The sequence below is a fragment of the Salvelinus fontinalis genome, chromosome 25 (genome assembly GCF_029448725.1).
Source record: "Salvelinus fontinalis isolate EN_2023a chromosome 25, ASM2944872v1, whole genome shotgun sequence".
Taxonomy (NCBI): domain Eukaryota; kingdom Metazoa; phylum Chordata; class Actinopteri; order Salmoniformes; family Salmonidae; genus Salvelinus; species Salvelinus fontinalis.
In genome coordinates, this window is record NC_074689.1 from 961023 (window position 1) to 987541 (window position 26519).

Consider the following 26519-nt stretch of genomic DNA (forward strand, 5'->3'; position numbering starts at 1 on the left):
ATTTCTGAACATGGCACCAATGTAAACTGAGGTTTTTGGATATAAATATGAACTTTGTCGAACAAAACATATATGTATTGTGTAACATGAAGTCCTATGAGTGTCATCTGATGAAGATCATCAAAGGTTAATGATCAATTTTATCTCTATTTGTGCTTTTTGTGACTCCTCTCTTTGGCTGGAAAAATGGCAGAATTTTTCTGTGAGTTAGTGGTGACCTAACATAATCGTTTGTGGTGCTTTCGCTGAAAAGCCTATTTGAAATCGGACACTTTGGTGGGATTAACAACAAGATTACATCTAAAATGGTATAAGAAACATGTATTTTAATTATGGGATTTCTGTTGTTTGAATTTGGCGCTCTGCACTTTCACTGGCTGTTGTCATATCATCCCGTTAACGGGATTGCAGCCATAAGAAGTTTTAAGGAGACCATTATCGAAGGTATCGAAATAGTCAATCTATTGTTGTCGTTACACACTAAACACAGTATGGAAACTTATATAAACAAAAATAATATTACAGATAAAAATACTGATCGTGTACCTCCAATTGCACCATTTCATCTAGAACGCACGCACGCACGCAAGCACGCACAAACACACACACTGGGGGAGATCTCTCTATAAACTCTTAAGTGTCTTTTTAGATTTGGCGACCCCCACCACTTGCTGAGGGGATACTGAATTTGTGTTCATTTCATGTGGGGGGGGGGGGGGGGGGGGGTACTGGCAGCGCTGCAGCATTCATCATCATTACATCAGTGACCACCGAGAACCTTTATCTGACGCTTATCAACAGTGCACAAACACACTACAGCACAAAGAGGGGGGGGGGGGGGGGGTAGAGGGGGAGAGGAGATTGAGGAATGAGAGAGGTTGTGAGGAAAAGTGGGATAAATAGAGAGAGGGTAGGAGGGATGAATGGAGAGGAGGGCGAAAGATAAGGGGGGAGATTTAGAAAAGAGGTGGATAGACATATCAAGACTGTTTCAAGGACAGCTTTTTCCCATCTACATAACATTGCAAAAAATCTGAAAGTTTCTGTCCAAAAATGATGCAGAAAAATGTATCCATGCTTTTGTTACTTCTAGGTTAGACTACTGCAATGCTCTACTTTCCGGCTACCCAGATAAAGCACTAAATAAACTTCAGTTAGTGCTAAATACGGCTGCTAGAATCCTGACTAGAACCCCAAAAAATGTATCATATTACTCCAGTGCTAGCCTCCCTTCACTGGCTTCCTGTTAAGGCAAGGGCTGATTTCAAGGTTTTACTGCAAACCTACAAAGCATTACATGGGCTTGCTCCTACCTATCTTTCCGATTTGGTCCTGCCGTATGTAACGGATGTGAAATGGCTAGCTAGTTAGCGGGTACGCGCTAATAGCGTTTCAATCAGTTACGTCACTTGCTCTGAAACCTAGAAGTAGTGGTTCCCCTTGCTCTGCAAGGGCCGCGGCTTTTGTGGAGCGATGGGTAACGACGCTTCGTGGGTGTCAGTTGTTGATGTGTGCAGAGGGTCCCTGGTTCGCGCCCGTGTTGGGGCGAGGGGACGGTCTAAAGTTATACTGTTACATTGATGCTGTTGACCTGGATCACTGGTTGCTGCGGAAAAGGAGGAGGTTGAAAGGGGGGTGAGTGTAACGGATGTGAAATGGCTAGCTAGTTAGCGGGTACGCGCTAATAGCGTTTCAATCAGTTACGTCACTTGCTCTGAAACCTAGAAGTAGTGTTTCCCCGCAGCTTTTGTGGAGCGATGGGTAACGACGCTTCGTGGGTGTCAGTTGTTGATGTGTGCAGAGGGTCCCTGGTTCGCGTCCGTGTCGGGGCGAGGGGACGGTCTAAAGTTATACTGTTACACGTACGCTACGGTCACAAGACGCAGGCCTCCTAATTGTCCCTAGAATTTCTAAGCAAACAGCTGGAGGCAGGGCTTTCTCCTATAGAGCTCCATTTTTATGGAATGGTCTGCCGACCCATGTGAGAGACGCAGACTCGGTCTCAACTTTTAAGTCTTTACTGAAGACTCATCTCTTCAGTGGGTCATATGATTGAGTGTAGTCTGGCCCAGGAGTGTGAAGGTGAACGGAAAGGCTCTGGAGCAACGAACCGCCCTTGCTGTCTCTGCCTGGCCAGTTCCTCTCTCTCCCCTGGGATTCTCTGCCTCTAACCCTATTACAGGGGCTGAGTCACTGGCTTACTGGTGCTCTTTCATGCTGTCCCTAGGAGGGGTGCGTCACTTGAGTGGGTTGAGTCACTGACATGATCTTCTTGTCTGGGTTGGCGCCCCCCCTTGGATTGTGCCGTGGCGGAGATCTTTGTGGGCTTTACTCGGCCTTGTCTCAGAATGGTAAGTTGGTGGTTGAAGATATCCCTCTAGTGGTGTGGGGGCAGTGCTTTGGCAAAGTGGGGGGGGGGTTTATCCTTCCTGGTTGGCCCTGTCCGGGGGTATCATCGGATGGGGCCACAGTGTCTCCTGACCCCTCCTGTCTCAGCCTCCAGTATTTATGCTGCAGTAGTTTATGTGTCGGGGGGCTAGGGTCAGTTTGTTATATCTGGAGTACTTCTCCTGTCTTATCCGGTGTCCTGTGTGAATGTAAGTATGCTCTCTCTAATTCTCTCTTCCTCTCTCTCTTGGAGGACCTGAGCCCTAGAACCATGCCTCAGGATTACCTGGCATGATGACTCCTTGCTGTCTCCAGTCCACCTGGCCGTGCTGCTGCTCCAGTTTCAACTGTTCTGCCTGCGGCTACGGAACACTGACCTGTTCACCGGACGTGCTACCTGTCCCAGACCTGCTGTTTTCAACTCTCTAGAGACAGCAGGAGTGGTAGAGATACTCTTAATGATCGGCTATGAAAAGCCAACTGACATTTACTCCTGAGGTGCTGACTTGCTGCACCCTCGACAACTACTGTGATTATTATTATTTGACCATGCTGGTCATTTATGAACATTTGAACATCTTGGCCATGTTCTGTTATAAACTCCACCCGGCACAGCCAGAAGAGGACTGGCCACCCCTCATAGCCTGGTTCCTCTCTAGGTTTCTTCCTAGGTTTTGGCCTATCTAGGGAGTTTTTCCAAGCCACCGTGCTTCTACACCTGCATTGCTTGCTGTTTGAGGTTTTAGGCTGGGTTTCTGTACAGCACTTTGAGATATCAGCTGATGTAAGAAGGGCTATATAAATACATTTGATTTGATAGAGAGGATAAAAAGAGATATGAAAGAGGAAAAAAGGTAGCGCGCCATGTCATTCCATCAACGGAGGAAAAGATCTGGAAAGAGTGAGGAGATTTGCCGAGGGGAAAGGAGGAGGAGTATAACCATAACCTCTCTGCAAGATTAGCTGAATCTATCAAGAAAACAGAATGCTCTGTATTGGCCCCCATGGTCCAAACAAACCAACACAGTCGTGAAGTAGGCACGACAATTCCTCTTCCCCCTCAGGAGGCTGAAAAGATTTAGCATGAGCCCTCAGATCCTCAAAAAGTTATTCAGCTGCACCGTTGAGAGCATCTTGACAGGCTGCATCACAGCTTGGTATGGCAACTGCTTGGCATCCGACTGGAAGGTGCTGAAGAGGGTAGTGTGTACGGCCCAGTATATCACTGGGGCCAAGCTTCCTGCCATCCAGGACCTCTATACTAGGCGTGGTCAGAGGAAGGCTAAACCCTGTCAAAGACTCCAGCCACCCAAGTCATAGACCATTCTGTCTGTTCCTGCATGGCAAGCGGTACCGATGCACCAGGTCTAGATCCAACATGACCCTGGACAGCTTCTATCCCCTAGCCATAAGACTGCTAAATACTTAACCAAATAGCTACTTGGACTACCTGCATTGACCCTTCCTCCACTACATTTTTTGGACTCATCACATATGCTGCTGTTACTGTTTATTATCTATCCTGTTTCCTAGTCACTTTATTCCTAGTTATATGTACATATCTATGTCAATTACCTCATACCCCTGCACATCAACTCGGGTACTGGATGTCATAAGGTGAATGCACCAATTTGTAAGTCGCTCTGGATAAGAGCGTCTGCTAAATGACTTAAATGTAAATGTAAATGTGGGTACTGGTACCCGGTGTACAGTACCTTAAGAAAGTGTTCACAACCCTTGACGTTTTGCACATTTTGTTGTGTTACAGCCTGAATTTAAAATGGATTAAATTTAGATTGTGTGTCACTGGCCTACACACAATACCCAATAATGTCAAAGTGGAATAATCTTTTTACAATCTTTTTACAAATTCATTAAAAATAAAAAGCTGACATGTCTAGAGTCAATAAGTATTCAAGCCCTTTATTATGGCAAGCTTAAATCAGTTCTGGAGTAAACATTTGCTTAACAAGTCACATAATACGTTGCATGGACTCACTGTGTGAGCAATAATAGTGTTTAACATGATTTTTTTAATGACTACCTCATCTCTGTACCCCACGCGTACAATTATCTGTAAGGTCCCTCAGTCGAGCAGTGAATTTAAAACACATATTCAACCACAAAGAACAGGGAGGTTTTCCAATGCCTCACAAAGAAGGCCTATTGGTAGATGGGTCAATAACAACAAAAAAGCAGACATTGAATGTCCCTTTGAGCATGGTGAAGTTATTAACTACACTTTGGATAGTTGCCGGAGAGGATGGAAACCGCTCAGGGATTTCACCATGAGGCCAATAGTGACTTTAAAACAGTTAAAGAGTTTAATGGCTGTGATAGGAGAAAACTGAGGATGGATCAACAACATTGTAGTTACTCCACAATACTAACCTAAATGACAGGGTGAAAAGAAAGAAGCCTATACAGAATAGAATATTCCGAAACATGTATTCTGTTTGCAATATGGCACTAAAGTAAAACTGCAACAAAAATGTGGCAAAGAAATGTAATTCATGTCCTGAATACAAATGTTATGTTTGGGTCAAATCCAATAAAACACATTACTGAGTACCACTCTTCATATTTGAAAGCATGGTGGGGGCTGCATCATGTTATGGGTATGCTTGTGTAACAGTATTGCTTCCGACCCTCTCCTTGCACCAACCTGGGCTTGAACCAGGGACCCGCTGCACACATCGACAACAGTCACCCTCGAAGCATCGTTACCTATCGCTCCACAAAAGCCGCAGCCCTTGCAAAGCAAGGAAACATCTACTTCAGGATTCAGAACGAGTGAAGTTGCCGATTTTTAATGCCACTAGCACGCAACAACAACTAGCAAGACATTTCACACCAGTTACACTTGTCATCACCAAGGATAAAAAGAAAGGGAATAGAGTTAAGCACAGGCAAGATCCGAGAGGAAAACCTGGTTCAGTCTGCTTTCCAAAAGACACTGGGAGACAAATTCCCTTTTCAGTAGGACAATAACCTAAAACACAAGGACAAATCTACACTGGAGTTGCTTACCAAGATGACATTGAATGTTGAATGTTCCTGATTTCTAAAAACATCTTTTCACTTTGTCATTATGGGGTATTGTGTGTCGATGGGTGAGAAGAAAAATATATTTACTCCATTTGAATTCAGGCTGTAACACAACAATACGTGAAATAAGTCAAGGATATGAATACTTTATGGAGGCAAGTTATCATTACTCTATTTTGTATTTATTGCTCGCGTTATTATTTTTCTATTATTTTGAAATGTTTCTCTTTGCATTGTTGGAAAGTGCCCATAAGTAAGCATTTCATTGTTACTCTACACCTGTTGTTGACAAAACATGTGACAAATACAATTTGATTTGTGTTTGCAATTTGTGTTTGCTTTTGAGACGGAGGTTGGTGGTTAAAGGAAAGGGCCCTACAAAAGGAGCACACATAAACCAAGCATGCATCCCAAATGGCACCCTACTCCCTATTTAGTACACTACTTTTGACCAGGATCCATATGGTGCCATTTGGGATGCAGAACCAAGAGAAACTGCTGCAAGGTGGAGCGGTAAGCGAACCTCAACTGTGACCAAATGGTCAAAGGTTGCTCCCTGGTTCAATCCCTTTATTGAAGAGACTAGAGAGACGTTCACAATCACAAGCTCAATGGTCATTGAGTGAATAGCACATACTTAGGATGCCATACTGCGTGCTACACTGCACCGGTGGGAATATGGGGTTGCCTTTGGCCCTATGGGAGGGGAAGGGGAGTGGGATTCTCTGCTGGATGGAGGATTTGGGTAGTGGGTTCCATTCAAGAAGGTTGAGACTTAACATTGTGCCCAGATGGCACTAAGTCTGGTCTACAGCTGATGGGGGATCGTCCCCCGAAGTAAGTGACATTTAGTAGCAATTAGTCACGCCTCATCACACACAAACACACACACACACACACACACACACACACACACACACACAAACAAACCATTCAACTGGTTCAGTTCTAGACCTCCTCACCGTATGCAACTGTAAATCCAAACTGTTTGTGGGGCAATGAGTTCTAGATAAGTGTCTAATGAAAAAGGCCTTCAGTGTAGAGAAACAGCTAGGTTTTATGTCTAATAGAAGTCTGTCAACATCTACCTATCTCACACAGACACATTCAAGAGGAATCATTTCAACAAAACTGGGGCTTTTTGTCCTAAGTATCAATACTGGGCAGGTATTTGGGAATGGGGAGGTGGCAAGTGCAACGTGAACGAGTGAGAGGCTTTACATGTTGTTTTCAAGGACAAACAGTGCAACAACGCGGCCCATTGGGGGCTTTCGGCGGAGCTAATGCGATTATCCTCGTTGCGCGCCTCCGTCTCCCAGACCTCTCCACTTAAGATGCTTTGGAGGACTGGCGAGGGACCATGTGTCGTGTCACACAGCAACGAGTGGAGTACATCGTACATTCCTGGGTAACAATACCACACGATGTAATCTTAATGCTTACACAAGGCATCTTTTGCGCTTGCTACCCGGTAGATAAGGGGCAAATAAAGAGGCGGGCCACAATGGAAACCTCCGGCGTTCCTCCAGCGTTCCCCACTCACCCAGCCCTCTGCTTATTAGCTTATTGATGTATTTATTTTCCTCTGTTTTAGTAGAACTTGTGTACTATGCTAGTACTATGCTAGAGCTAAGAGCAACTGGGAACCAAAAAGTCCCCAAGACTTAAACAATAGAAAAAGCAGTCAGTCCTTTTCCCATGGTGGAGTGGTTGTGGTACTTGGTTGCTCTCTCTCGCGCTTGTACTCTTGATTCGATTCATTTCCCCGCACGATGCCACAGAGTCTTTGTTTGTTCTATATACTTTCTGCACTCCTTGAAAACGGCATGAAAGAGGGAAAAGATGCTCGTTCAGCTATTTAGTTTCCAAGCAGAAACCCAACAATTGCAAATTGATATCCAGCTAAAATACACTGCAGCAGCCAAAGAAATACAATACATTTTCCAAAACTTGAGCCATCATTTGTCCGTAAATCCTCAACAAGTATGTGGGCCCTTAAAATGTTTGCCCATCTGGATTTGAATGCCACAACAATGCTTATTATACAAATATTATAAATCTCTGTCTCTTTTTCTAACTCCTAGCCATTCGGTTCAAAATTCACCACATTGAATCTTTGAGCCTCTGTTAAATTGGGTTAAGTGACCGCATGGAACTCAAAGTGGAGGAAAGAGTGAGGGTCGTATTGTCAATGGGCCTCTCTTCTTTAGCAAAGGCAGCCCCAACCTATAAAGACACAATTCACACAACACTTTGGAAGACACCACAAAAACTAAAACCACTGTACCTACTGTACACATCCCTCCTGTGCTTTGCTTTGTATATATGTATGAGTGTGTTTTTCACGATAGGTTTTTCAGCCTGTGTCAAAGAGAGAGGGAGAGATGCTCTGTACTGTATTTGAGAGTGTGTGTGCCTTTCCATCTACACGTGTGTGTGCTCAGCATCAAGAAGAGAGGGGACCCCAGGGACTGCATGAGGGGAAGCAGAGGAATTCCTTTGTGAAAAACTCACAAACACTAATACATACATACACACACACACAAACTTCGAGGAGAGTAGGATAAAGCAGAGGGATAGTAGGGGGGGCTGTAGAGGGACCAGGTAAGGCTTTGAGAGAGGGTCTCCTTGCATGAACCTGGGGACCAGATAATTCCCTCCCTCTATCCCTCCCCCTTTACAGGAGGCCTTTTCTCCATGTCTCCACATACAACTACTCACATTCATAAAGATCTTGAGATGTCTAATCAAGTAAACTCAACAACAAAAAAAGAAACGTCCCTTTTTCAGGACCCTGTCTTTCAAAGATAATTCATACAAATCCAAATAACTTCACAGATCTTCATTGCAAAGGGTTTAAACACTGTTTCCCATGCTTGTTCAATGAACCATATACAATTAATGAACATGCACCTGTGGAACGGTCGTTAAGACACTAACAGCTTACAGACGGTAGGCCATTAAGGTCACAGTTATGAAAACTAGGACACTAAAGGGGCCTTTCTACTGACTCTGAAAAACACCAAAAGAAAGATGCCTCGGGTCCCTGCTCATCTGCGTGAACGTGCCTTAGGCATGCTGCAAGGAGGCATGAGGACTGCAGATGTGCCCAGGGCAATAAGCTGCAATGTCCGTACTGTGAGACGCCTAAGACAGCGCTACAGGGAGACAGGACAGATAGCTGATCGTCCTCGCAGTGGCAGACTACGTGTAACATCACCTGCACAGGATCGGTACATCCGAACATCACACCTGCAGGACAGGTACAGGATGGCAACAACAACTGCCCGAGTTACACCAGCAACGCACAATCCCTCCATCAGTGCTCAGAGTGTCCGCAATAGGCTGAGAGAGGAGAGAGGCTGGACTGAGGGCTTGTAGGCCTGGTCCTCACCAGACATCACGGGCCTATGGGCACAAACCCACCGTCGCTGGACCAGACAGGACTGGCAAAAAGTGCTCTTCGCTGACGAGCCGCGGTTTTGTCTCACCAGGGGTGATGGTTGGATTGGCGTTTATCGTCGAAGGAATGAGCGTTACACCGAGGCCTGTACTCTGGAGCGGGATCGATTTGGAGGTGAGGGTCCATCATGGTCTGGGGCGGTGTGTCACAGCATCATCGGACTGAGCTTGTTGTCATTGCAGGCAATCTCAACGCTGTGCGTTACAGGGAAGAGATCCTCCTCCCTCATGTGGTACCCTTCCTGCAGGCTCATCCTGACATGACCCTCCAGCATGACAATGCCACCAGCCATACTGCTCGTTCTGTGTGTGATTTCCTGCAAGACAGGAATGTCAGTGTTCTGCCATGGCCAGCGAAGAGCCCGGATCTCAATCCCATTGAGTACGTCTGGGACCTGTTGGATCGGAGGGTGAGGGCTAGGGTCATTCCCCCCAGAAATGGCCTTGGTGGAAGAGTGGGGTAACATGTCACAGCAAGAACTGGCAAATCTGGTGCAGTCCATGAGGAGGAGATGCACTGCAGTACTTAATGCAGCTGGTGGCCACACCAGATACTGACTGTTACTTTTGATTTTGACTCCCCCTTTGTTCAGGGACACATTATTCCATTTCTGTTAGTCACATGTCTGTGGAACTTGTTCAGTTTATAACTCAGTTGTTGAATCTTATTATGTTCATACAAATATTTACACATGTTAAGTTTGCTGAAAATAAACGCAGTTGACAGTGAGAGGACGTTTCTTTTTTTGCTGAGTTTATGTCCACATACAGTACAACTCCCATTCATATCTTTATACTGTATTATTCTTCAATGCAATGTCTGCATACAACCTCTGTTCATATCATTAAACTTGTATCATTGCATTGAGCAGGCAATGGCATTCTTCCCAAGATAGTGCACTGTACTTACATAGTGGACATACTGTATGGTCAAATAATACAGCTGGACACACTGGGTGTATCCCAAATGGCATCCTTTTCCCTGAAACAGGCTGTGTCCCACATGTTACTCTATTCCCTTTGCAGTACACTACTTTTGACCAGGGCCCCTGGTCAAAAGTAGTGCACTACAAACGGATACAAACGGAATAGGGCGCCATTTGGGATGCAGATTGAGTCAGTTCCAGTGGAGTGATGGAGGTGTTGGTCCAATGTCCCCCAGACAGTGTCTGTCTGTCTGTTACGAGACTGAGCCACAAGTTACTGTGGCCCCTCTCTCATTTCTACACTCCCCATGTTCCCTCTGGGCTCTCCTACTCTCCCTCTGTCTCTGTCTATTTTCCCATCACTCTCTTTCTCTATCTCTTGTATTTTTCTTTCCCTCCCTCTCTCTGTCCTTTCTTTCTCTCATTTCCCTCTCTCTTGCTCTCACCCATCTCTCTTGCTGCCTTTCTCTCCTCCACCCCCTGCTCTTTCCTTCCTCTGTGTCAGTGGTATAAACAGTACAACACAGACCAGAGTGAGTGGAGGAGAGGAGGGTAGTGAATGAAGTGATTAATGACAGTGCGGGGCCATTGCGGGGCACGTGGTGGAACAACAGCCAGGGGGCAGCGTGATAATAATACAGCACAATAATCAACCCATGAAGCAGACAATCAGCAAGCCAAAGCAGGCAGTAAAGGGCCCTATTAGGTAGGCCCCATCAGGACGGCTAAGTGAGAAATTAGCCCTCGCTGAGCTACGCAATGATTCATCAAGTCGCAACAACCCCCGATGCCCCCCTCAAGAAGTCATAATGTTTACTTAGACTCACCGACATGCCCCGTCAGCGCGCTTTATTGGCTCTTATTAATTCTCCGTCCGGGCCCTCGCGGCCGCTCCATTTAAAGCGTATTAGAGGGAGGATGATTGGGCGAGATGAAGTCGCACTGGTGTTTGGCTCTCTGGCGATAAAGGGAGGATGAAAGGGAGGGCAAAATAAAGGAATGCCATCACATTGCAAAATGCAATGAATTAGGCCCTTGCACAATTGCATGTGAGGGAGGGATGGAGGAAGATGGAGAGGATGAACAGATGGAGGGAGTGAAAAAGTAGGAAAGGCATGGCTTTAATACCTCTTTTCCTGTCTGAGGGGTGGGCTCACATCCAAAGAGCTATTGAGTCATACATTCCACACTACAGACAACACGCGATTCTGATAATTCTGTTTTATCAGTTGGACCCACTGAGACTGAGGCTGAGTCCCAAATGGCACCCTATTCCCTTTTTAGTGCACTACTTTTGACCAGGGCCCATATGCCTAAGAAATACCTTCAAACAGCCTCTGCCAAGAACACCTGGTGAGTGCTCATGCTATCCGCATGTTATGAGAGCTCTAATAGTAATTTAACATGGCAGTGATGGACAGCGGAAATATAGGGGGTAGTGACGTGTATCCATGGATGCCATGGGAAGCCAGGCCTCCCCAAAAAATGAACCAAGAAAAAAAAGGATAAATACTAAACTGTTTATTTTGTCTCTCTATGTTTCATACATTTCCTTCAATTCGCAAGAGCCTGCTGAATGTATCTCACCGGAGAAAGCATCCGAGCGAACAAAACAGCTCCCTTCTGTGTCAGTTTGTGCAGGGTATCTATCTGATACAGTCTGATCAGAAAGAGTATGAATGCCAGGGAAGCCAGCAAGCATTTGTCCTCCCTTGATAAAAAAAAAAGTGTAATAGCCAATCAGCGTTGAGCTAAACTGAGTGAACACAGCTATGAATGGTCCTGGCACACCAAACAAAAGTGTCAAGGGAAGCCGGTTCGGATTTGGCTACTGACCAATCACATCACAAGCCAAACGTCATTATTGACAGAAAAAAAACTTGAATTGTTGCAACTCCTTGTGTTGTTGTCCTTTGGTGGCTAGATCGCTAGCTAAAAATCACCCCTTTCCTAATTTAGCCATGGATGGAGGTAGGTACTTGGACTTAATACGCCGTACTGGTCAATGATTATAACAGTGATTCTGATCCAACCATAAATGAATACATCATGCCCCTGGCCTGAGAGGATGGAAGTTCAACATTTAGCTAGATGTGGTATGCTAACGTTAACTAGCTGGCCTGCCGATGCGCCCATGAAAGGAAGTTAGGCTGGTGAGCAAGTATTTTAGCCAGGTAGCCTAGGACAAGAAAAACTAAAAGCGTGTACTGTATGACAGAGTCACAGACAGTTTAGGCAACATGAAAGAGGAGGATGGCATTGGCGTTTCTCTACAAGTAGGGCGATTCAGCATGTTTTTTCTCCTTGCACACACACACAGAAATCAGTACCATGGACAGCCACATCATATTTAGCTTAAGTTGACTAGACTAAATTGTTTTTGATATCTTTTAGTTGTCACTGTATTAGACTAAGAATAGGTGATTAGATGATGTTGACATTTTGAAGTTGAAATGGTGTGTAACGATGTGCGCTGAGAGTCGGGAAGAAAGTTCAGGGAGCGAGTGTTTTAATAAATAAACGCAACATAATACAAAACAAGAAAACACGAACAACGCACAGACATGACACAGGAACAGAAACAATAACGCCTGGGGAAGGAACCAAAGCGAGTGACATATATAGGGAAGGTAATCAGGAAAGTGATGAGTCCAGGTGACGCGCAGGTGTGCATAGCGATGGTGACAGGTGTGCACCATAACGAGCAGCCTGGTGACCTAGAGTCCGGAGAGGGAGCACACGAGACAGTACCCCCTCCCCGACGTGGCTCCAGCCGACCAAAATGACGATCCCGGGGATCAGGAGCGGACCGGTCACCTCTGCTGAGGCGCGGGAAACCTGTCAGTCCGGCTGAGACGCGGGAGCAGGGCAACCTAGAGCCCTGGAGAGAGAGCATACGTGACGGTACCCCTACCCCGGCGCGTTCGGCTCAAGTCTCGGTGGTTCTAAATCAATCCGAAAATGTCAGACACATTACCTTGCTTGACCGTGCTGTAGGTCATGTAACTGTTACATGCAATATGTTTTGTGAACTTCGCCCGGACAGATGTTGCTCTCCGGTTTTGTAATGAAACAAATGTGTGGTTGAATTTATTCTGCCACTGTCTTCTTATTGTCTCAGACTAGGCAAGTCAGTTAAGAACAAATTCTTATTTACAATGATGGCCTACCCCGGATGATGCTGGGCCAATTGTGCACCGCTCTATGGAACTCCCAATCACAGCCAGATGTATTTCAGCCTGGATTTGAACCAGGGACTGTAGTGATGACTCTTGCACTGAGATGCAGTGCCTTAGACCGCTGCGCCATTCGGGTGTCCCGAATCACATGTATAAAACAAACGACATTACCACATGACATTCCATTCGTAATTACTTGCCCTTGTTTGCTTGTTCCTAATAGCTTGATCCCGTTACCCACAATGCTGAGCAAGTTAAAAGCGAACACTTTCTTTATTCTGTTGTTTGACGTTTCTGTTTGCGCTCAACAAAGTTCCATTCAGTAGATACTGTAGATACACAGCCCAGACCATCGGCGCCATCGACCACTGACTTCAACTGACTTCAGCTAGAGGTGAAGACACTTCAATGAAGCTGGGGGGTGAGACTCTACTGTACTGTATAAGGAGTATGGTTGAGGAAGTGTTAGATCAAAGAAAGTAGAGACACAGAGGGAGTCAGACTCCCATGCAACTCCACTCAGCCAGCATCCCCCACGGCTGACATGTCTCCCAACAGCACAGCTAGGTTGGTAAGGAGACAACAATTCACTCTCACTTTCATGAAAGCCCCCCCCATCAGGGCCTGCTCGCTCATACTGTACATACACACACACACACACACACACACACACACACACACACACACACACACACACACACACACACAGAGGGATTGGCGCTCCCCAACGTGCCCGCATCCCTCTCACAGCGTCAGTAAGCTGCACCTACACTCACACACACACAGAGTCACACGCACATGTCCCAGAGCTCGGCATATAGGTCTACTGAGGTTGTACTTTAGGTTTTAAAACACACACGTGCTTCTACACCTGCATTGCTTGCTGTTTGGGGTTTTAGGCTGGGTTTCTGTACAGCACTTCGAGATATTAGCTGATGTACGAAGGGCTATATAAAATAAACTTGATTGATTGATTGAATATCTTTGGAGTGAATACTGAATTTGAAATTGAAACAGTCTTTTACTGCAAGTCCGGTGAAAAAAATATACATCCTCTTCAAACCCATACTCCTATGAGATATGCAATAGCATCCACACGACTTATCATAAAACTCACAGCATTTCCAAGTGTGAAACAAAAACTTACCCCTAAACTCAAAGGGGACATACAGACTGCTCCAAAATGGCTCCCAAAAGAAAAGACCACAAATAAACATGGGGAAGAAGACTTACAATGGCAGCCCTCTCGGGCCCTGGAGCAGTCGTCAGTCAGGAAGCTAACTAACATCTGGCTGTGTTTAAGCATTCAGCTGTTTGCGTCGCCGCCTCAAATAAATTCTGGGGGCAGTAAAGCCATCGCTTAGGACACCTCCTAAGCATACACTCTTACTACTTGGTGAACACTCGCTCACCTCCCCCTCTCCACTGCATTCCTCCACACCAGGGTCATATTCATTAGGGCACAAACGTTTTAAAACATTTTGCAACGGGATACAAATTGTGCGTTTCTTGTCTGTCTATTGGCCAGGTACAGGTTGTCCCTCCCTGTTTTATTCTATTTTAGTGCACAATGAACACAACCCAGGGCTCCAGTGAACATGCTAACACACACAAATAAAAGCGCTGAGGAGGAGGCCTTAATTGGCGAGTTAAATGGGTGCCGGGGGTTAATTGGGAAACATGGTGAGCAGCTGGCACCGTGCTGGAGGTTGAGACAGGGATAATAAGTTCACTCTTTGCATGAGAGACAGTTAGTGATGAATCAGATCAGAGGAACAGTGTACTGTAATCATCCCCCCTCTCTTTGCTCTTGTTCTTTTCTCATTCTCTCTCTTTTCTGACAGGCAGAGACAGTCTGGCTCGCAGCTATACAATCTGGCACCTATCACACACAGGACTAGTTGGCAGTCACGGGAGAGGTCTCTCCCGCGTTCACACACACACACACACTCACTCAAGCTAATCACTCACATGCACAATAACTCTTACCTCTAGGACATGGATCTACTTTATCAGTTTAATTTTCAATGTATGTAAATGTTTTCCACAATGTAGGTGTGTAAATGGCTTATTAGGCTGTGTTAGCTGGTTTGCATTGATCTCTATGCCAGAGGGAGAAATAGGAAACTAGATCAGCGCTCTGCTCATATATACTGAGCTGAACCATAATCACATCCCTGCTTGTATCAATAAAGGCAACATTAACATATACCATCTCAAACACACTAAACCGTCCACCCGGACTCAGTATAAATACACACAAAACTCTACTGGATTACAGTGTAATCAAGCCCATATGTAATGGTCGGTATAACTTTGTGATTTTCTCTGAAGTCTCAAAGTTGTGCCTGTCACTACAACTAGAATTCCACTAAATAATAAAACCCATAGAGGAACTATTGGACCAACAGTTGTTTATTCTCCTACTTGTGAACCCATTAAAAAAAACTCTGAATATAAAAAAACACAAGCCCATATAAACTGTGTAAGAGTAGAAAGAGTGCTGATCGAGGATCAGTTACCCCTGATCTTATTCATTATGAGCTAAATGGCTAAACTGATCCTAGGTCAGCATTCCTACTCTGAGACTCAGTACGGTGGCAGAGGGACTGTTTGGGGTTGAAGGTGGCACAGGTAGAGTCATAGGCAGTAATGGAAGGAGACAGGGAACTATAAAGCCACACAAAAGCCAAGCTTTATAAATAATTCCTAAAGCTAACAGGATCCCTTGTATGTGTGATGTGTGACTGCTGACTCCCCTCAACATACATACACCAAAGATACCGCCGACCACCTCGCATGCCTCCTTCATCAGGTAGAATAAATAATCTCATGCCATCCCTTGGTTCTGGATAGGACAGACCAGTTAGGAACCACTCATTTAGGAAAACCTAAGATAATGTAAGACAGGAAAAAATGTCTTCTAGCGTTGCAAATTTAACCCAGTTTGGAGAAATACACACTCTCTCTCTCTCTCACACTCACACACACACACACATGATGCAGGCGGGCAAAGCAGCACACCGGAGACCTGTCTTGTAAATCTCTTTGTGAAAGCAGCTTTGGGGGGAAGACAGGGGCTTACATACTGAGCCCTGAGGTAGAGCTATAGACTCCACACCTCTAACGTTCTCTCTCCTTCTTCCACACTCTCCTTTCTCTCCCTTTCTCAAACACATACACCCATACAAAAAATAATTCTCCCTTTTCTTTCTCTCTCGCTCCCTCCCCTTCTCTTTTTCACACACTCTACCGTACTCATTCTCTCTCTTCTAGTTCTCTCTCTCTCTCTCTCTCCGTCCGACTAGCAGTCCCTGCTCCAAAGCAGCATTGGTTGGTCCCACTGCCCTGCAGGCTCCACTAGCACCGCAGTGACTAATGTCCTGCCTTAGCTCAGACAATGAGTTTGGGACGGAGCCGGGAAAGTGTTGGGGAGGGGGAAAAAAACAGCCGTGCACCTTTGACTAATGGAACCCTTCGCACTCCCCTGCTCGCTAAGGGAGGCTTTACAGTGTCGCGCGACACTCTCAACGTCCTCTGAGGCCCGGCTGGGACCTGCGGAGCAGCTAGGCTTATGGGAAAGGGGAACATAATGAATTCTTTGGGAAGTCCAGCCCTGGCTTTTTTTCTTCATGAATAAGATATATTTCCAAAGCATGTCGACCTCTCTTAATAAAAACACCAGTCAGGCCTGAAATAGCCAAAGGACGGTTTAGGGGCACATATACACATTCATATTTTTGTTGCTCGATACATTTCTGAGGCCCACTTTTATTCCCCAGGCCAGGCCTGTCGGAGTCAGGGTAGTGTAAATAAAATCAAATGTTATTGGCCGCGTACACATCGTTTGCAGATGTTATCGCAGGTGCAGTGAAACGCTTTTGTTTCCAGCTACGACGGTGCAGAAACACTGGACATTAAGATAAGAGTGTCTGCTAAATGACAAAAATGCTCATGTAAAACAATACGAAACAATGCGCACAAGTAAAAAATAAAAATAAAAATAAATGAAAAGAAAGAAATCAAGAAATATCCGAACGAGCAATGTCAGAGTCCAGAATATAAATATATATATGTATATGATATATATATATGTATATGATGGTGTGTGTATAAACAGTATGGACAGTATGGATATTTATATATGAATAGAAAGATGTGTACACCAGTACGTAAATAGGATGAGCCTTGACTAGAATACATTATATACATATGAAGTGGGTAAAACAGCATGTAAACATTATTAAAGTGACCAGTGTCAATAGTCTCTACGTTGCAGGGTAGGGGCCCGCCCTGAAGTTTCCTCTGGCAGGTAGGGCAGCCTCGATGACAGACCATCATTTCAAATGGCTGGAGTCCGCCCCCCCCCCCCCCGCCCCTCTCTCTCTCTTTTCAAGGATCTAAAAACTCCTGGATCCCCCCACCTCCACCTCCCTCCCACCCTGCAAGGACCTGGGCTTTGTCTAAAAAATAAGCAGAGGAGAGGAATACCGCCGTCCACACCCTCCGCCCTTCCAACCCCTGCGAGAAGTATTATAGCCCCCTCTCTCTCTCCCTCCCGCTCTCTCGCTATCGCTGATTAGCCTTCAAAATGACATCCTGACAAAAGAGGCCTTCTTTCAAGTCAGGCAAGAAATTTGCTCCGATAGTAGTGTTCCCCTTTTGAGAAGAGGGGAATGGGGTTCACAATCCCTGCAACAGAGGACAGAAGTGAAGGGGTAGGGGGAGAAGGGGGAGAAGAGGGGATGAGGCACGCATTTAAACATGTTTGCAGAAGGGAGGGAGAAAGTCGGCCTGAACTTCATGCATGTATTAACCTTGGGATTTGCATTTGACATTGAAACCATGTCCCCCTCCTCAACCCCCAGGTTTCACTAAGATAAGCAGGCCAGCATGGGGCACTGCACCTACATACATATTAAAACAACTTTACCATTGTTATGTGTACCAGAACAGTATGAGCTATACAACTAAAGAATTCCAAACAGATATTTATGAAATTGATATTAGTAATTTATTTATTTTTCCCAGTGAATTTTATTGTATTTTCCTTATTGTAAATCATTTTTCATACACTTTTGGGGTGTACATTTTTTTTACTCCATTCAGTCTCAATCACAATAACCAGAGACCCCTCTCTGGCAGTGCTTCTGTGTATGTGCGTGCATGTGTGCGCCTGTCTGAGCCTGTGCAAGTGTGTGCGTGTCTTAGTGCAGCAGCCTGACACATGGCTTTCCACATACACAAAGAAACCAGGATGAGGAGGTGGAGGTGACAGATCATTGTTCACAGTGATCTGGCCGCCTCATCTGTCCCCTGGCCATCACCACGCTCCCTGGACGAGGAGGGAGAGCGGGCCCCCTTACGGATGCCACAACTAGCTCCCATCAAGTCCATGACACAATGCCACATAACAATAACAGACCCGAACCCGGGGAATTCGGGAACTACATCACCACTTTCCCAGCTCAGCATCTCAACTTTATACAGCCCCGTCACAAGCAAATGGGCCTGCAGCTTACTTCACCCCTTGCTGCCATACTCACACCGCAGCCGTAAAGACGCTTTTACGGCGGCTCATGGCAAACAGAGGAGACGAGCGCCGTCAAGCGACGTCGTCACCCAGGCGCGACCTGCCTCCGCTTGCACTCGAGTGTGTGGGAAAAGAAAACGCAGGCACTCACTGACACGCTCTGGGGTTCACAGTCCTGTCATCCAGGACTACTAGCTCTCCTTCACTCCTGTATTCATCTTCATTTTTTCTCCCCCAGACTAAATTCTCTCTCTCTGGGGGGTTGACCGGGCTAATTGGTTGGTCCAGTCTGAGTGAGACCAAAGCCCTGGAAAACAAAACATCACTCTGACTCAGCCTCTGGTAAGGCTGCTTGAGCTCTGGCTTCTTTTCTCATTTCTTATTTCCTGAAGAAAGAATACTGGCAACTCTGCTTGCACGCTCCTCTCTCTCTCTGTGTGTGTGTGTGTGTGTGTGTGTGTGTGTGTGTGTGTGTGTGTGTGTGTGTGTGTGTGTGTGTGTGTGTGTGTGTGTGTGTGTGTGTGTGTGTGTGTGTGTGTGTGTGTGTGTGTGTGTGTGTGTAAATATGTCTATGATGATGATGGGGATATTTTATGCAGAGGTGCATTTGGATTTTTAAAACATTTTTAAAAACATGCATATGGAGTAAGAGTACATTTGTGAGCCTCTGCGTATGGTGTGGAGCTGACTATGCATTTCATTACACTATGCGTCTCTCTCGCACCCCCCTGTAAGCGGCAGGTAGCCTAGTGGTTAGAGCGCTGGGCCAGTCACCTAAAGGCCGCAAGTTGGAATCCCCGAGCCAACAAGGTGAAACATTTGCCGATGTGCCCTTGAGCAAGGCACTTAACCGCAATTGCTCCAGGGTCCCCATTGATAATGTCAGACCCTGGCCATGACCCCACTCTCCGAGGGTTTCTCAGGGGCAGATGGGATATGCAAAATACACATTTCCAATTCACAGATGCTTATAATACACACTTGTACATGTGTGAAATGTGACAAATATAAGCACCCACCAAATTATTATTGTCAGATTACCCACCCCCTCACTGTGCAAAGACGTGCCCAGTGAAAGGTGCCTTAAGTGGGACTCCTTGAATCAGAGAATGGGGGTGAATGGGGTCCCGCTCTAGGACGCTGCTGGTGAAGGTGAAGGGGAGCAGGAACACATAGCATATTAAATCGGCCGGCAGAGGCTGGGTACGTCCATGCGGAGAGCTAGGAGAGCCAGATCTGAGGCATGCCCTGAAGGGATGGCTGGGCCTGGGGATTAGGAGGGCCAAGGAGGAGCCCCTCATGCTGAGCCGCGCCTCGCGCACGCCTGCCTGCCTCCTCCTTCTCGCCGCTCACACGCAAATGCATCCAGACACTTTGATGTAGACTACACTCAGCGGCATACTGCCATGGCCCCAACTTTTTACAAGGAGGTGAAGGAGTCACTCACACGTCACACACACACACACACCTCTGTCTCTTGTCTCGCTGCCTTTTTTCTCTCAATGTCTCTCTCTCTCTCCGTTCTCTTTCTTTTCCCCACTGTAACTTTTCCATTTGATGTCAATATATCAAAGTTCAGAATCATCAAAGTGAAGGATTCCTATTGGGGGCCATCTATTCATGTAGCGTCTATATTCACAGGGCAGCGTTGGCGAATCAAATCACTTAGGGGAAAAGATTCCAAACTTTGATTGGGTAACCATTGTGATAGTGTGTTTATTTATTTCTGCCCAACATGCTCTAAATAGCTGAGGTAACGGTGCCTCTCCTCACCTGCTAATGTAAACTGTGGTTTGTGGGATAGATGTACTTAGCGCTCTGCTAAAGAGTTGAGCCTCCATTGAAAGACACAGATAAACCTTTCATCATATTAACATCTGTGACCGACTATAACAACCTTGGAGTACCACAAAAGAAATCACACACTATATCTGCCACACACCGACGTATCCACAACACAACAAACCAAAAATGTGAATAAACGCACAAAGAAAAGCCTTGGTACACGTTACCTTAGATTAAATCAACTTCCCCTAGATTACCCTCATAGAACAATACACTTGGTACCTCTGAGTGTGTCTTTATTGAGTCCCATTAGCACAACAACAGACATCATTAGGGCCTCATGCATACACACCTTTTAACAGGTATTCTTCCTCTAGGATGTAAAAGAGCCTAAAGACAAGAGGCCTGCCTAGAATAGTAGATTTGAGAGGCGCTTAATTTAAGGGTAATAGTGTGTCATCTTTGTGCATTAACATCTGCTTGTGTAACAGGCCCCATTTTGGGCAAGTTAGAAAGGTCAGGAGATCACTGCCTGGTGTGTCGCAGCTATGCATAATTGAATGTAAAGGTATGCTAATATAGAGATAAAGCGCTGCTCTGCTATCAGAAGGGCTGAGGAGGAATTGGGAGGGAGGGATACGGGTTATCCGTGACTTTCTTTCCCTATCTGTGGTACTGTGAGTTAAAGATTGTTCCCTTCATCAGGCGGGCATTGATTCATGTTGGCCGGTGAAGAAGAAAAAAAATGGCTTCTTCATTGAGCCTTTTTTAAACATTGTGTGTATTTATTACTGTTACTGAGTCATTTGACATGCAGTGGTTGTTTTGTAAAATTGCACCTGTTCAAGTGAAGCTACAGCCTCTAGCTGAGCTGCGTTCTGTTTCGGAGATGTCAAACAGTAACGCCATACATATTTATATTACTGAGTGTGTTCATCAGATATCATTCATATTTAATATGATTAAATCATCCAATATATCCAGCTCCATACACATATAGGCATGTACTTAGAGCCAATCTGTGGTTATTTCTGAACACCGTTTTCTCGTGGAAAATATCAGCCATCCATTAAGGCTAATCAGAGCTTAAATTAATATAATTACGTTTAATTTGGTGATCATTAAATCTGGGGGTAAGCAATCACACATTCATCATGAAAATTGCACTCTGTCATTGAGCTTTCTGTCCACCATGAATCACTACAAAAATAAAACTTAATATCAAAATACCAGAAATGTATAAATTGAAGTATGTTTATTAAGTCCATTGCATCCTCACTAAATAAAATAACAGATGATAGTTTTAAAATGCAGGTAGGCCTTATCAAATTGAGGTGTAACATTTGGATTTTTGCAAGCCAAAAACTTTCTCTTGATTAAAATACATACCTGAAAGGCAAAAATGCATTAATGATAAAATGACATTTAGATTTCGTTTCGTGGATAGATAAGGATAACAATGAATCATATCACTCTAGCAAACACTAGTTTTGATTAGGAACAATAATCTATTGAGATATTGAGACTTAAGCTAAAATATAGATTTATGGCTTCCTCGATGTTCATACTCTAACCAAATATTATTTCATAAAACATAGTTGGGGGGGGGGGGGTTCCACTATCAATTAAATGATTAAATACTGAGCATATGATTTAAAAAATAGTGCATAAAGATTTGGGATCATGCAACAACAAAAAAATATGCGTGAAAACGATCACTAAATTTAGTGGGTTAAAGGCCTATGTTCTTGTAATTTTTCTTTCCTTCTTAAACGCAGCACAAGAGAGATCTCATAGGGGCCTAAAACTGGCCAGTCCAGATGATCATGTACTTAACCCGAGGTTAAAAAGAAATAAAAACTTTCATCTGCACAAACTCTTAACATTTTGTTGTTTTGCATTCAAACCTTTACTGCCAGTTACTGTAGATCTCCGTTAATAATTTGCCAAGTGTCAAAGAAGGTTTGTCTGAGCCGTCACCGCACGGCTAAACGCCTCGAACCCTTGTCGTTTGTATAGCGGCGTGAAACCCGAGACACAAACGGTCCACCAGTCACTCACACCGAATCTGACAAGCAGATAAAATGTGGAACAGCTGGCTGGGAGCAGAAGGGAAAGTTTAAAACAAATATCTACACATGTGAAGGCACGCTGCCATGATACATAGCCTAACTGACCGAAAAATACATACGAGAAAAAAAAAACGAAATGGATAAAAGACAACAAAAAAACGCCAAGCATAATAAGTAGGTCTAATTATAAATCAAGTCAATAAAATATTAAGGGAAAGTAATCCAAATGTGGACGCGCGAATATAAGGGCTTTCCAAAAGTAGCCTCTAGTGTAGGCTACTTAAACAGAGAAATTCAATTTTCTATTGTGAACTGTTCCATTTCATTTGATAAAACCTAGTTGATTTTCTATTGTCAAACACGATGGGCCTTACAATGCTCATTCTATAGGTCTACATGCCTGTATAATCGTTAAACTGTGCCTATGGCATTGTAAAATAAACGTGGGCTTACTTTCATAGTTTGATTGTAGAAATAGGGACTTCGTTGGTTGCATTAGATTTTTTTGTGAATAGGCTATGTGATTCTGAACAATAGTCTATAAAGTATAGTACACCAATCCAGGCATAACCCATATTAGGCCTAATGGATAAGAGGCTGAATCGATAACATGGTAAAATCCTGCTGAAATGTGATCACATGTGAATACGCATGCCTCCCATGCGTGTCTTTGGACAAAAGTCCAGTAGAGGAAGTTTTTTGTGTTAGTATTGGAAGTTCCAAAAGAAGTTTCAGCCAATATCACAATTCTCAGCAATTACTTTTGCATTCAAGTGTATCCAATACACAAAATTAAAATGTATAAACATTCCATTAAATAACCTTTAAACACACCTTTAAATCAGATTTACGGGAATAAGAACCATTGCCAAGTGTCTATCACCTTCTAAGAAAATGCATCAGTTTCGAAAATGTGCAATGGGTCAACTTGTAACTTTAAAGAAAGTAGACAACATCCAGCAAAATACGTAGTGTTAGTATACATATTACGCTGTGTCTAAAGTAGTTTATGTTGCGCAAGTGAGTATATTAGTGAATAGGTTGGGTTTTCATACTATTTTCTGCTTATATATCATCACCCCCCCCCCTCCGATTTGTGGACTTCTATGATTTATTTTAAACGTGATACCTCTCGACAGTTTTTGAAATAAACTTGTTTTCTCTTTAACATGTTCAAAGCCAGCAAATCACAAAATGTTCGAAGGAAACAGTTCATTATGACTCGTTGTGTTTTTTTGCACTTACGTGTTCGAATGATGTTTCCCCTCCTATAATTCTTGAACTTTTTTTGTCTTCTCGTAAGTGAAGTCTTTTTTTCGCTTGTTTGCAGATGTGCTTCTATGTGACTATGTGACTCCGTTGCAACTCCAACTCCGCTCTGCCAGACTTTTCCTTCTTCTCCGCGTCTTTCTTCTTTTCACAGTTTGCTGAATAGAGCGAACACTGAGCTAATACCGCGAACCTCCCTACATACCTGCCCGATATCAGATATGAAACCTGTATGAATAAGAAAACATGTGTTTTCAAAAACTCGTGGACTGTTGGTATTACATTAAGTATGCTTTTCGAAGAGAATAGGGTGAAATGTGGAAATCCAGCTTCTCTTTCCCTTGCCTGACTCCTCCCTTGTATTCTCCCTTCAGATCGGTCTCCCTCGCTCTCTACCTCCCTCCCTTTCTATTCTCCCCCCCGTTCCCCCTCCCTGCCTTTCGCCTCTCTGCTCCGGGCCGCAATTTACTGAGACGGTGCAGACACGGTTGGAACGAATGAACTGTTGTACGGTACCAGTCCCACAAAATTGCAAAGGATCGGCAAATACTCACATAGTTCACTTAGCTGCCTCTACTTTAGGATGAAGTTTGTGATCTTTAGTGCCAGTATTGTCTTGTTATTCTTAATACTTTCATCAACACCAGTGGCCCAGAATCCAGTGGCTATAACAAAACTGTATTCAATTGCGTTTAGGCCTATTTATTCTTCACCCAAACAATAATGCAGCATTATAAATAAGCAGGATAAGGTGAGTGTGGTTTTATTTAGTATGAGTTAATTTCATTAATCATACAAACATCCTATGAATATGAATATTATTCAATCATAAAGTATCTGTTATGAATAATTAATGTTATTTAAGCATGAGCAGTGGTGGAAAAAGTACTCATACTTGAGTAAAAAGTAAAGATACCTTAATAGAAAATGACTCAAGTAAAAGTGAAAGTCACCCAGTAAAATACTAATTGAGTAGACGTCTAAAAGTATTTGTTTGTATATACACTTAAGTATCAAAAGTAAATGTAGTTGCTAAAATATACTTAAGTATTAAAAGTAAAAGTACAGATAATTAAAAATGTCTTATATTAAGCAAACCAGATGGCACAATTTTCTTGTTTTTATTTATTTACAGATAGCCAGGGTCACACTCCACCACTCCGACATCATTTAAAAACAAAGCATTTGTGTTTAGTAAGTCCATCACATCAGAGGCAGTAGGGATGACCAGGGATGTTCTCTTGATAAGTGTGAGAATTGGACCATTTTCTGTCCTGCTAAGCATTCAAAATGTAACAAGTACTTTTGGGTGTCACGGAAAATGTATGGAGTAAAAAGTACATAATTTTCTTTAGAAATGTAGTGAAGTAAAAGTAAAAGATGTCAAAAATATAAATAATAAAGTAAAGTACAAATACCCAAAAAAACTCCTTAAGTAGTACTTTAAAGTATTGCTACTTAAGTACTTCACACCACTGAGCATGAAAGATCTGTTTGCATCTAGTTGTTGGTTGAATGCTATTCCAATAAGTACATAAAATCCTTCTTTCTTCTTCTCTCTCCCAAACCTAGAATGTGGGTCACTGTGGCTCAGCTCTCTAAACCTGGAGTGTGGGTCACTGTGGCTCAGCTCTCTAAACCTGGAGTGTGGGTCACTGTGGCTCAGCTCTCTAAACCTGGAGTGTGGGTCACTGTGGCTCAGCTCTCTAAACCTGGAGTGTGGGTCACTGTGGCTCAGCTCTCTAAACCTGGAGTGTGGGTCACTGTGGCTCAGCTCTCTAAACCTGGAGTGTGGGTCACTGTGGCTCAGCTCTCTAAACATGGAGTGTGGGTCACTGTGGCTCAGCTCTCTAAACCTGGAGTGTAGGTCACTGTGGCTCAGCTCTCTAAACCTGGAGTGTGGGTCACTGTGGCTCAGCTCTCTAAACCTGGAGTGTGGGTCACTGTGGCTCAGCTCTCTAAACCTGGAGTGTAGGTCACTGTGGCTCAGCTCTCTAAACCTGGAGTGTGGGTCACTGTGGCTCAGCTCTCTAAACCTGGAGTGTGGGTCACTGTGGCTCAGCTCTCTAAACCTGGAGTGTGGGTCGCAGTGGCTCAGCTCTCTAAACCTGGAGTGTGGGTCACTGTGGCTCAGCTCCCTAAACCTGGAGTGTGGGTCACTGTGGCTCAGCTCTCTAAACCTGGAGTGTGGGTCACTGTGGCTCAGCTCTCTAAACCTGGAGTGTGGGTCACTGTGGCTCAGCTCCCTAAACCTGGAGTGTGGGTCACTGTGGCTCAGCTCTCTAAACCTGGAGTGTGGGTCACTGTGGCTCAGCTCTCTAAACCTGGAGTGTGGGTCACTGTGGCTCAGCTCCCTAAACCTGGAGTGTGGGTCACTGTGGCTCAGCTCTCTAAACCTGGAGTGTGGGTCACTGTGGCTCAGCTCTCTAAACCTGGAGTGTGGGTCACTGTGGCTCAGCTCTCTAAACCTGGAGTGTGGGTCACTGTGGCTCAGCTCTCTAAACATGGAGTGTGGGTCACTGTGGCTCAGCTCTCTAAACATGGAGTGTGGGTCACTGTGGCTCAGCTCTCTAAACCTGGAGTGTGGGTCACTGTGGCTCAGCTCTCTAAACCTGGAGTGTGGGTCACTGTGGCTCAGCTCTCTAAACCTGGAGTGTGGGTCACTGTGGCTCAGCTCTCTAAACCTGAAGTGTAGGTCACTGTGGCTCAGCTCTCTAAACCTGGAGTGTGGGTCACTGTGGCTCAGCTCTCTAAACCTAGAGTGTGGGTCACTGTGGCTCAGCTCTCTAAACCTGGAGTGTGGGTCACTGTGGCTCAGCTCTCTAAACCTGGAGTGTGGGTCACTGTGGCTCAGCTC

At 44.6% G+C, this 26519-nt stretch overlaps 1 protein-coding gene across 1 annotated transcript in view; it reads right to left on the reverse strand.

Annotated features, from left to right (window-relative positions):
- LOC129823296 (transcriptional activator GLI3-like) overlaps positions 1 to 24027 on the reverse strand; it is an 83330-nt gene extending 59303 nt beyond the window's left edge. Inside the window, exon 1 of the mRNA XM_055882231.1 lies at positions 23639 to 24027. The gene's annotated coding sequence lies outside the window, so the exon portion shown is untranslated. The remainder of the gene's footprint in view (positions 1 to 23638) is intronic.
- Between the last annotated feature and the right edge of the window lie 2492 nt (positions 24028 to 26519).